Here is a 13,090-nt window from a genome sequence, read left to right as displayed (position 1 = left end):
TGCAGCATGGTCTGCTGGTCCTCCACAGCCACAGGAGAAACATAGGGCACTTACATGACTCAAACTGTGGTGTACATAACAATTTTAGGATTGGATTTGAGACTCTGTGTTACAAACACTGTACCTACCTAGAATGTTCAAATGCCTGACTCATGGGTAGTATACACACAAGTGTCCATGAAGAGGTATCCAACATTTCATTACATGTGAGGGGTAACATATCTGACATAGCCATTATCAACCGTCCTCTATCTTTCCTGTGTATAGTTAGTCATGGGAAATGTTTTGTCCCCAATGTCAAGCAAGTACACACAGCATAAGACACAACAGATATTACAAACACATATCATGACTGATGTACCTCAGTGAATGGCATCTGATGGTTATACCCATTTATAACACATTCATACATGCACATTACGCCAAATTGTTTGCATGCCGTTCCCACAGAGGCTTAACAATAATTTGAACAGACAATTCACAGACATAAACACACAGGCCATGAGTCTATTTGTTTAGTAGCGTAGCCTTGCTGTCCTCTATTGATGCAACACCTGCTCAAACTAGAAAATTCCTATTTTATTTCCAAAGTTTGAGTTGCTGTTGCGTCAGTTAAGAGAGCTAATCCTGCACAACAACATGAGTATTATGGGCCGCAGTAGTATGGTCTGCCACATGTGCCCAAACACTAGTACACACACTGCAGGTCATACCATTCTATCTTTGTATAATTATAGGCTGCATGCATGTTAAAAATTGAAAAATCACTCAAACATAGTTCAAGACAGATTGCGTTAAAAAAGGACGCCTACACACATTATACATCAATTGGTCCCTAGCGTTAATTCCACCAATGCACCCCAGGAATGCGGTTATCCATTTAAAATGTATTGATCCTTGAATGCGTGGGAATTTTCAGACATATGCGTCAAAAAATATTGACGCAAACCCCGTAAGCGTCATAAAATTACAAGCAATTCAAAAAAACGGCCCGCAATTGAGACAAGAAGTGATTTAATAGGATATCCTGTTTGCAGAAATGATACAGTGGGTGTACTTTCACTTTCACTTTGCAGTCTGTGATTATTCTAGACTGTGTGGCTGTGTCTTGACTTGTCTCTGAATATTGTGAATTTGTCTCCTGTGTGCTACTGATATTGTATTTTGGTGTTTTGTAAGTGTCTGTGGTATCCTGTGTAAGTTTTTCTTTGTCATTAATTGTAATTAGATTTGTTTTTGTACTGTTGGGAGTCTGTTTGCGGGTATTGTTAGTTGGGGTATTGTTGAGCTGTCTGTGGGTTAGTTAAGTTTCCTTTTCCTATCTCCTTTCCCTGTTTTTCCCTCTTTATCCTTTTCTTTCCTAATTTTGTTGAAATGTTGGGAAGGCCACGTCTGGGGTGAATGGGTGAGGAGGAGCTAGGGGCATTTGTGTGGCTGGTGTGCCACTTTCTCCCCCTGATGTTGTAGGCTGGGGGCCGGGTGATACATAGGTATCACACGGAGGCATGAAGGCTCAAGTGGGCAAAGGTGCTGTTCCACCTGGGGGTGCATATTCAACATCCAGTGCAGTGACCACCAGCTGAAGCATCGCTGGGCTGACCTGGTGGCCCAAAAGCAGGACCTGCTGGACCACCTGGGTGTGGTGATTGGTGGCCCTGTTGGTGAGTACAAAATTGACTAATGTGTACAGTACAATGCCCTGGAGTGACAGTAGCAGATTTTGTGACATGCTGCTTGCAATGTTTGTGGACATGTGGAATGCAAGTTGAACAAACTGTGGCCCTGATTTATAAAAAATTTGTAACGCATTACCATCATTTGTTGATGCAAAAGCCGCGCAGATTTACAAAAGACAAATTTATTTTGTAATTTAGTGCCGCTTTTGCATCAATAGATGATGGTAATGCGGCACAAACAAAATTGTGAATCAGCGCCTGTGCATGTACCAGGAATGGGATGTATTTCACATGGTAATACAAGGAACCAGTGTAGTCCCCAGTTTTTTGGAACCATGTCCGAACAGTATTTATGGCCATACGTACCAAGCTCTTCATAACCTCCGCTATTATCTTAGGCCCATATTTCTACTTTGTTTGTGCTGCATTTGCGTTATTTCTGGACGTAAAAGTATAGCACACTTGCTACAATCAAATTTATTTTGCTAATTTCCATAACTGTAGCGTAAACAAATGAAGCAAATGCAACACAAAAAAAATGACACATCTGGCTCTAAGTTCACTGTTTCTGTGTGTTTACGTCTGGACCGATAATCTTTCACATGGCCAAACCCAAATGGGCCAGGATGCTACCAGATTGCAGTAGCACAAAACAGGTTAATCCCGTGGCTTTTCGGAGTAGGCGTTTAAATCCTATCATTGAGTAGCAGGGCCCAACAACATTTTTGGCTTGGGCGCAATTGCTGGTACTGAGCTAGTTCAGTTACAATCTGTGTCACTTTAGTGCCAACCTATTTTGTAAAGTGAATGGGTCATCATGGGATCCCTGCTCTTTGTGAATGCATAGTCACAAACTATTTTTGAGCATGATGTTGTGCAAGGGACCACTGACTGCTTCCATTATACTATTTTAGTGACAAAATAGGTTGTTATTTTACTTTTGGTACACCCCTGCTGATATAGTGCAGCATTTGTACAAACGTTAACTTCTCAGTATGAAGGCTGTCACATACATGGTGGTATGCTATGATCAGCAGGCCAGCATTCCTGTGAGTGCCGCCATTCCCAAGGTACTTTCAAATAGAGACCTACCTCATCATGACTGCAGAAGTAGGACATTTGCTAACCCATGTTTTTATTAGGGGACAGTGTCAGTTCGGCTGTACTACCACTGATCACCCAACTTGGCAATTCTAAGCTGCTGATTCTGGCAAAATGTGATTTACAATACCTGATATAGGTACACAGGGCCCAGAGTAACACATTTCATGTGCAATGATTACACCTGTGCCCCTGCATTCTGTCAAGGATGATCAACTAAGACACTGTCAGCGTACATCTTTTTGTTGTTTTGAATCAGAAAAGTGGCCAATCCATGTTTAGCGTAACATTGTCATCAAGTAACACACAGGATCCCTGCCATCATGTTGCCATAGGGGGCATATACAGCTCAGGGTACACTGCCAATGTGGCATATGTAACCTACATACAACACTGGCACACCTATTATGGACCACTGAAAGCACAATAATTCATGAACGCAAATCAACCCACATGAGCATCACACAATTACTCATTGTCCCTTGATGCACAAGCCACAATACCCGAGTCACTGGTATTGCATGTGTCTCCCAATTACAAATGATGAAATGGAGTACCCTGGAATGAATTAAGCACAAAATTTAGTATTCATGTTTGGCACCACATTATTGTTAGGGCCAGTGCCTGTGTGCATATGTGTCCCTATAACTCACTGGAGTGACAGTGCCAATGCATGTTTGCAGTGGTATGTCTGTTGGGGTGTCTACATGCCTGATGTGCAGCTCTATCATATAAAATGTCACACACAGTGATTTGTTGTTCCTACTTTTGTACAGTGAGCAGACATTGAGCACATATCACCCTTCCATGTTTTACAGGTGGACCAGTCCCCTACACAATAGGTGAAGTGGCTCGATTTGCGGACCCAGATGTATCCAGTAAGTGTTAATATGTTTGTCCTGTGTTGTATTTGCAGCTGTTGTGTGATTGACTCCTGTGTGTTGGACTCATTGCAACATATGATGTGCTGGCACGTAATCTGATATGTGACTTGACTGGAGGTTGACATATTGTTCCATGGCGGAGAGTCCTATATTGGGAGTTGAGTGCTGCGCAATAGGCATGGGCAGGTGAACAATGTGATTTGTTGCTACATGTATGCCAAAAATTGATTTGGAGGTGGCCAGTGTCATAATTTAGTCAGCAAGTCATACCCTAATTCACACAGAACAGTGATGCATCAGTTTTACACACAGACTTGTGCATCCCTGTTAAGTAATGAACATGTAGGACTGTATGGGTGACTGTCCCGCAGCATCTAGCTCCACATGTTGTACTCCATTTACATGGCACTTGAGTGAAATGTCATAGGCGTGCATGCAGGTCAAGGCCAGATGGGTGCTTGCATCAATGTGCTTGATTTTGGAAATGTGTCAGTGAGATCTAATGATGTTGACAATTGTCCACAAATAGAAAAATGAATGTAGATGTGATTGTCCATTGGTTGACTCAATCCTAGTTGGCAGGCCTCCTTGCCTGTGGTGGACTTACTAAACCCATGTACAGCTGTCCAAAGCTTCGTGGTTGTCCTTGATGTTTGAAAGCATGTGTTGCATGTCCATCCCCCCGAGGCACAGGGTTAGGGGTAGAAAATATGTGTAGCTAGGTGTGATGGTCACAGTGTAGATGACAGACATGTAATTCAAGCATTCATGTGTTCCACACTACAATGCCCCCTCATGATTAGCAACTGCATACCGTCCTGGCAGTTCCATATACAAATCACAGGTGTTATGTGCCTTGAATTTGATGCAGAAGATAGTGATTAGTCAGCCTGGCACATGTGGAGTACTTGCAGCATTTGTTATGTGACTAATATCAGTACAAATATGCACAGATCATTTAATTAACTACACACCTTGTTGTGCATTGCTGTGCTATTAGATAGTTGATGAGTAGGCTGCGTTGAGATGTCATTCCTCAGGGACACTCTATCATCTTTACTGTGATTTGAACTGCATGTGCTATTTTTGATGAAGTGTTAGAATATCATCTGTACATGTATCACACAATGATGTCACTAATGTTTTCCTGTCTCTATTTTTACAGCTGCCAACATGAATGCCCAGAAGATATGGGAATTTCAGAGGCGGGCAGTGCGGTACCGCAACATACTTGATGTGGAGGCTGGGTTCCGTAAAATGGCAAGGAGATATCGTCATGAGAGAGCCACAAGGGTATGGAGGGCATTTAGCCAAGGGGGGCCAGCATTGCCCACAACTGGCATCACCACCACAGCTCAGACCACAGTGGCCCCAGGGATGACAGCCACTCCAGCAGGTCCCTCAACCTCATCAGCCCAAGGCCCACAAGCAGCACCTTCTGCACCTCCCCCTCCAACCACGGCACCAGCTTCAACAAGTGCTACCCAGACGACCTCAGCTGCAGTATTGGACATGACCGAATTCAGGACACTACAATGTGACATGCAACGTATGTTGCGCCGGATGGACAGGCTGCAGCAGGAGGTGGCCCTCAATAGCAGGAGACTGCAGGGGATTAAGAAGATCCTGAGGAGGGCCAATTTGTGACTTGTTGATCCTCACCCATAATTCCGTTCCCTCCCTCCTCTTTCCTCGTCCTTTTCTTTAGTGGGTTTAGGGGTCTTAGTGTTAGGTTAGAGTAGGCTGTTAGTTTAGTTAGGATAAGTGGGTTTGAGGGCGGCAGGTGTTATATTATTACTACATGTTTGTTTGTGGGTGGGGTATGATGTAGGGGTTTATGTGTATAAAAAATATATATTTGTTTAGGATAAGTTAGTATGTGTTTAGATTAGTATATGTTGTTCTACACATGTCCTGTCATATAAGGGGGGTGGGGCGTTGATGTTTAGAATGTTTAGTTACATGTGGTAAGTAAGTTTAGCTTAGGGTAGTAAGGGCCAGTTGTGGGTAATGTATAGTTAGGAATGGTTAGGTTAGTTTAGGTGTTTCCCATAGTTTAAGTTTCCTTTCATACTGATATAATAAAGTTTTATGTACTCCTTTACAGTATGTGTCATATGCTTGGGGATCAGGGCCTTTGCATGAGTGTACAGTGTCATTTTTGTATTTGGATTTGTGTTCCATCCTGCATCCAAATCCCATTCTTGACATGTTATTCCCACTTCCAAATGAGCTGTCACATTGGCAGCTACAACAAAGCTACTTCTCTATGCATCTGCCATCCATTGCACCCACCACTCAAGGTAACTATGGTTCCCAATGTGTTGTAAAGGTTGGTGTGATTTTAAATCAGTCATCGTTTGAGTCCTGTGTTGGAATCTTGGGCACTGTGGGACATCTGCCTGCAGCCTGATGTTCATGTGAACCCTGATAAGCTGAGTGATGTCATAATCTTATGAAGTTCAGTATACATAGCTCTCGCCTATGATTTCTTACATTGTACTCCCAGGTTACATTCCTGCTGTATGGTGTGTGTGTGTGTGTGTGATTAAAGTTTAGAGTCAGATGCCACATACATAATGATTGTCTTGAAGGGAATGTGGGCCACATTGAGTTTCATCTTGTGCATACTTTGGACCTTACATATTCAGTTCTACACAGCATTATACTGTTTGTGATCTTTTAACTTCAGAAATAAGCCTAAGGAAGCACAGATGATGATAAAATCCAGACCCTTGTGCATAGTTATCAGCCCACATTCTTTCTACACTGTTGTATTGACATTCTGTGGCCATTGACATGTTACATGCATCACAAATCTCCTACACAGTTGATGTGTCACATTACACAGAGACAGTGGTCGTGTAAGTGCTAATTATTTTAAAGTGCTGTAGTGCAATATTTACATAGTCCAGGATTGTAAGTCCATTAGTGTGACGCTTTCTATTGTGACACAAAACAAGTGCAATGGTGAGGGACATGTCATTGGACATTCTATGGTGAAGGGTCATTCAGTGCAGAGGAACATGAATTGCCAATGAGGTAGTGACAGACAATTGCAGTGCATAGTGGTAAGGTAAACAGTGTGCTGGAGAACAGTGCATGTTACCAACTGTAGCAAGACTGGCATGTTAACAAGCACAGGACATAGGAAATCAGTGCCCATGTGGCATGGACTGGTGCTACTGGGTACTCCTACGGGTGAAGGTGATCTGTTCAACATCTTCATCTTCTGATGTGTGTGTCGTCTCCTCTGCCCTTGGTGGTGGTGGGTTTGAAGGGGCAACACACACTTCAGTGTTTGAAGAAGTGGACTCAGAATTCCCAGTAGCTGCTAATTGTGGGGCTTTTAAGGGCATTACTTCAGCAAGGAGGAGCTGCTGGTTCTTGAGTATAGCAGCTACATCGTTGTGGTAGGCAGCCAGGTCGGCCCTGAGGGGATCATGATTGCAGTCGTGCATGCAGTGAAATGTTTGGGATGCCAGGTGTTGTGGCAACTCCCTAACTGCTGTGGTGAAATCCCTCACACACTGTTGCAGTCCTTGCAGTAGTGATTGTTGCACTTGCATGGCTGCTGACTGTTCTGCAGATGACATCATGCACATGCGCATCCACTCAAGGCTGGCTGCCATATTTTGCATACCCACCCACACCTCCTTGGCCAGCTCCCACTGTACTCCCACTACTGTCTTCTCAAAGGTGGTACCAGTGTCATCAGAGTCCTCAGCTGTGTTGGAGCTGGCAGGTCGTACTATTTGGGTGGTATCCTTTGTGATGGCTGCTACATTTGTGCTCCTCCTTGCGACTGAAGGTGGGGTCTGGAGGGTTCCAAGGACATCTTGGAGGGTCTGCTGGCTAATGGTTGTCAGCTGGTCATCCATGTCATCAGGGAAGTCCAGGACAGGCATATCCACAGGAGAGCCATCGCCCTCTGCAATGAGATACTGTACAATTAGTGTGTCTGTGTTGTGGCAGTTGTAATGTGACGTCACTGACTTCCTATTAGTGGGACATTGTAATCTTGGTTCCTGTTCATTGTTCCTGTCATTAATATTAGCATTCTCACAGGCCTATGGCCCACCTGCATGTCACATGTAGTGTGGGCAGTTTGGGGAATTGTCTGTGTCACATCCTCTAGGTGTAGGTTCTGTCCAGATTGTGTGTTGCCACCTTCTTGTCCTACTTAGCCCTCCCTCTACTTCCATTAGCATGGTGAGGCAATGGCTGTGGGTGTTCTAATGCCACTTGCACCACACTTAACAATATGGGACTGACCCAGTCTCTGATATTTCACATACACCTATACGTAGCGGAGACCAAGCACATACTATATATAGCATTGGCATGGCATGATACATGTGTCAGCATTGGTAGTGTGTCATGTGGATGTTTGCCAATGTGTGCTACATTGCATTGCACTGATGGGCCTGGCAGTGTTCCATTTCCTCTTATGACTGTGTGGGTGTGTTTCACTAGCTAGACACATATGTCCTCCCCCTCAATGCTGTTGTCTTAGCAGTATGACAGTTGAGATGTTGCAAGGTGGCATTGCAGCTATTGTAACACGGGGTGGACTCTGGAATGGGCAGCATGGGTATGACATTGCTGCTGGGTACTTCATAATGTAAGTAACAATACATGATGTTTATTACACCTATGGACATGAGCATTTGACAGGATTTACACTTTGTTAGGAATTACAGGGGATTGATAACATCGTCATCCTGACCCCTCTATTTTGGGTGTGTTTGATCCATGGGCACTTCACTGCCATTTGCTACTTGACCAGCACACACAGACTGGAAATTGAGCCCTAGTTCATGTTGTGACAATACCAGCTGTCCTGTGACAGCAGCCCAGTTTTATGTCCTACCCTAGCCTCCTGGACTGGCTTTGCCTTTCCAACAGCCTTTGCATGGCAGAGTACCACCATGCAAAGGTTGTTGGTGTAGTGTTGTGCTGTGCCCCTGGTTTTCCCTGCACAGCCTATGCACCCGTCCCGTGCCCCTTTTCCACTGCCTGATTTCCATGGCTGACATGCATTGTGTAGTAGGTATGTACCTCCCCCTGCTTGCAGTTAACATTTAGGCATTTTTGTCCCCCATACAACTTACCCTGCATCTGTGTTGTTTCCTGGTAGTCTGCGCTGTCCTGTCCTTGAATTCCTGGGATGATCTCCTCTGGGATGATGGCTGCCACCATCTCCCCATCTGGTCCAGGGCCTCCTGCGGTGCTGGACTCCCACCTCCAGTCTGCAGTGCTGCCTTCATGTTCCTTGCCATTTTTCCTTGGTCCTGTGCTTGCAGTCGTGCCAGCGTTTCTTGCACTCCGTGCCTGTTCTACGCACCTCTGTCACACTGTTGATCTTGTCGACAATTTGTTGCCAAATTGCCTCTCTCCTCCCAATTGGCAATTTTGAGGTGACAAAAAGTTGATGCTGGTGTTCCGTCACCTCTCTGACCAGTATTTCCTGCTCCTCTGCACTGAAACAACACTTCCTTTTCTTCTTCTCCCTCTCCTGGGTCTTGTCTGTGTCCTCCTGGTGCCTCTTTTTGATGCTATTATTGGCAAAAATGGCGCGTATCTGGTTTGCGACGTCGTAACTGGATTAGAGTCATTTTCTCAGCGTTAACATCGTTTTGCTTTACGGCGTGGCTCAATGGTTAGAGTAAAAAAAAAAATGACTCTAACCTGTGCTTTGCGCCACGGTGCGTCGAAGTATAAATTTGACGCCCGGGTGGCACAAAAAACTGCAAGACCCTCTATTTTGGGAGGAACCCCAGGAGGTACTGTTGGGGTACTTCGAAGCCCAGTGGGGCTCAACGGCGCTCCGGGGTATGTGGTGGAGCACCCTGAAGATTGTAATATGAGGGGACTGCATTGCGACACTAGGGGGCACCAGGAGGCGATTGGAGCTGGACCTTCAGGAGAGCAAACAGGTGATAACCCTGTTGCAGCAGAACATGGGCCTGCACAGGCAGAGGGTAGGGTACTAGGGTGAGAGAGGATGAGAGAGTTCTCCTGCCTTCCAACCATGGAGAACACAATCACACCCTCCCAGGCCCGCTGTGACTCTCTGACATACTACATCCACGACAAAAGAGCAGCCATCTACAGCATCTTTGCCTCTCAAACCACTAGCCTCGACCACTTTCTAACTCCAACAGACACAACCCACAGCCACCTGATCACTGACTGAAAGTCACTAACAACTCAGGAAACAGTAGCCATCATGAGCGCAACCCTCTCTGGATCACCCAACGACTCAGACCTCGACTACATCTTCAACCTACGACAGAGAGAGATCAGCAGCACCCTTACTCCCATCCTCAATGCCTCCATCACAATGGCCACTAGTCCCAACGCCTGGAAGCACGCAGAGATAAAACCGCTCCTGAAAAAAAAGTCCATCGACCCCATCAAACTCAAGAATTACCACTGAATCCTGCTGCTACCTTTCCCCACAAAAGTCCTAGCAAAAACAAATCAACTGACAGCTCTACGAACACTTAGAAGAACATAATCTACTGGACGCCTCCCAAGGAGGTTTCGACACCAACCACAGCACTGAGACTGCCCTGATTGCCACAATGGATGACAGCAGAGCCCTTCTCCACTGCGGAGAGAAAGTAACCCTAATCCTCTTCAACCTCTCAGTGGCCTTCGACACCGTCTCCCACCACACCCTCCTCACCAGACTCCATCACCTCAGAATTCGGAGCAACGCCCTCAAATGAATCCACGCCTTTCTCACAAGACGCACCTAAAGAATCCACCTACCTACTTTTACCTTTGAACCCAAGAACATCATCTGCGGTGTTCCCTGGGGACTTCTCGGAAACAAGCAGGTACTCTGGCACAGAGTACCTGCACTTTAATTTTTCCATTTCAAGCACTGCTGTACAGGTACAAAAAAAACGGAAGCAGCTTAAAGCAGGCATTTCTTGGGCACTCATGGGTTTCCACTCCCCATCTGTAAGCTGTTCTACCAGGTCCCCGATCCAGCTGGTATGCACTACTGTCATATCAATATGCCTGCCTCCTTTCAGGGCTGAATACAAGCAGGATATTTGGCCCCTATTAGTCCCTGGGTCCAAGATCGTGGCGAGAATTAGCGACTTCTTTGGCTCCGCCAGGAAGTCTGTCCTGAGTTCACGTACTGTGTGAGGGAGTTTGGCATCCTGTAGCAATTAACCTCATCCCGCCTGAAACAAGAGGCCAGCCTCAGACAGTGTAATAAAGGAGCCATTCAGGTAGAGATCCCCCCACTCTATGACAGCCACGCCCATCTACTGGGACATATCCGTTATCAAATGCAACCACCAGAACCATAGAAGGCAAGCAAAGGGTGGTCTTACCAGCACACAATTCCCAGACCTTAGCCACCTGTTGCACCACATATGGGTAGTCCTGTGACACCCTTGCACCACTCATCAGGTGTTTGGGAAGATCGTTTTTCTCCACTAGCCAGGAGCCTCATGTACTTGTTTCCACCCTTCGTGCACCACAATGTGGTATATAGGAGTTGGCCTGCTATATACCACAGCTGTAAGTCAGGAAGACCTAATCCACCTTCACTAGGGTCTAATTTCAGAATATCAAGTTTCTGTGCGCATTCTGCCGCCCATACCAGGCCCACCAATAGGCTGATGATCACTGTGAGTGTGGACCTCTGTATGCCAGAGATAGCATTCTGCAGGACATAGAAACATCAGGGCAAAGGACCAATTTACTTAGGGTCACCTTGCTCATTACAGAGAGTGGCAGCATGTTCCAGAATCTCAGACACACATAAGCTGGCAAATACGCACCCCATATTAGGTTTGTATTGGACACTCGGTGCATGTTGAAAATACATGCCCAGATACTGGGACTACACCAAACCCACAGGAGCTCTGTCCGGTGGAGTTCCTCCACTGGGCATCCCTAAAGGGATAATAATTATTTTTTGCTAAGTGATGCATGGTCTGGAAGCCCTCCCAAAGTCCTCCAGGACACCCGGCAGCATCGGCAAAGAGTGCTTCGGTTGGCTCAAGTAACCAAGTGTATCATCTGCGTAGATTGACACCATGTGCATAGGAGTTTTAACTCGTGTACCCCAATTGCAGAGGTCCTGCCTCAGGAGTATCCCCAATAATTCCATTGCCAGCACGAAAAGGAGTGGTGACAGAGGGCAGCCTTATTTCGTACTCCTCCATGTATGGATCAGTCCTGTTTGCACTACTGCGGTGGGTCCAGTGTACAACAGAAGAAACCCAGGAAAGAATGTCTTGTCTTGTCCCAGCACCATGTGGTGCATTACCTCCCAGAGATACACCTAGCTCAGGGTATCAAAAACTGTTTCAATATCCAGCGCCACAAGAGTGGCCTCCGCTTCTGTCCCCTGAACTGACTGCAGCATGAGAGAGGTGTCCCAGATTCATGTGGGTCCCACGTCCTAGCATGAATCTGCATTGATCCTCATCAACCAGATGGAGTACTACCCGTCGTTGTTGCACTGCTAGTATTTTTTTTTAAGTATTTTCCTTTCCACTTCCAACATCAATCACGACCTGTAGGACCTTGGGCACATGTTGGTCTTCAGGATCATAACAATTAGGGTGTCCCTCATAGGTGGGGGCAACTCCCCCTGTTGTTGTGCCTCCTGGAATGTCTCCAGCAGACAGGGAGCCACAGGATCAGAGAAGGTCTAATAGTACTCTACTGGGAGACGCCTTAATAGGATCTTTCCTGCCTGGTCAGGAAACAGCCCCAGTGGCAGAGGGGCACCAGCCTACTTCCTGCACAAGGCGTGGGCATGTCTTAGACTGCAAGAATATTGGGAGGAGGTGGTACGTTACGTTAGAAAGATACACACCCGAGTGGACTTACTATGCAATACTGTCTTCTCGGTCTCCTGCCGGCTCCTGCTGAGGGGAAGAAGATGAGGCACAGATTTGCCTTGCTAGTATTAGCTCGATGTCGCATAACCCTGTGCTTAATTTGTGCTTGTTGTTTCCGGTGCGGAGCACCGGCACTTAGGCCCATATTTATACTTTTTTGAGCTGCATTTGCGGCGCTAAAAAAATATAAATATGGGCCTTATTTTTGAGGGCCGGTGCTTCTTCTTCTGCTTCAAGCATTTGATGCGAGCAAAAGACACACATGGGAAAGACAGAGGAAGGGAAAAACGAAAAAGCGTCACGATAGGCTAAAGCAGAAAGCTGCAAGAGTGAGCAGAAGGGACAGGGAGTGGCCTAAAATGGATTGAAGAGGCCCGAGATGGCCTCAGGTTTACGTTGCCTCAGTATTCCGTGTTCCCACATTTAATCGCAGGAGCCGCGTGTTTAAGAGGAGGGCTCTGGGCACCGGCACGTTTTTATTTACAAATTAACCACTATCATAACCATACACTGGACTAAGCCTCTGCTGCTGAATATATGAAGGGGT

The sequence above is a fragment of the Pleurodeles waltl genome, chromosome 4_1, assembly GCF_031143425.1.
Source record: "Pleurodeles waltl isolate 20211129_DDA chromosome 4_1, aPleWal1.hap1.20221129, whole genome shotgun sequence".
NCBI lineage: Eukaryota > Metazoa > Chordata > Amphibia > Caudata > Salamandridae > Pleurodeles > Pleurodeles waltl.
Note: the sequence above shows the minus strand (reverse complement) of the source record.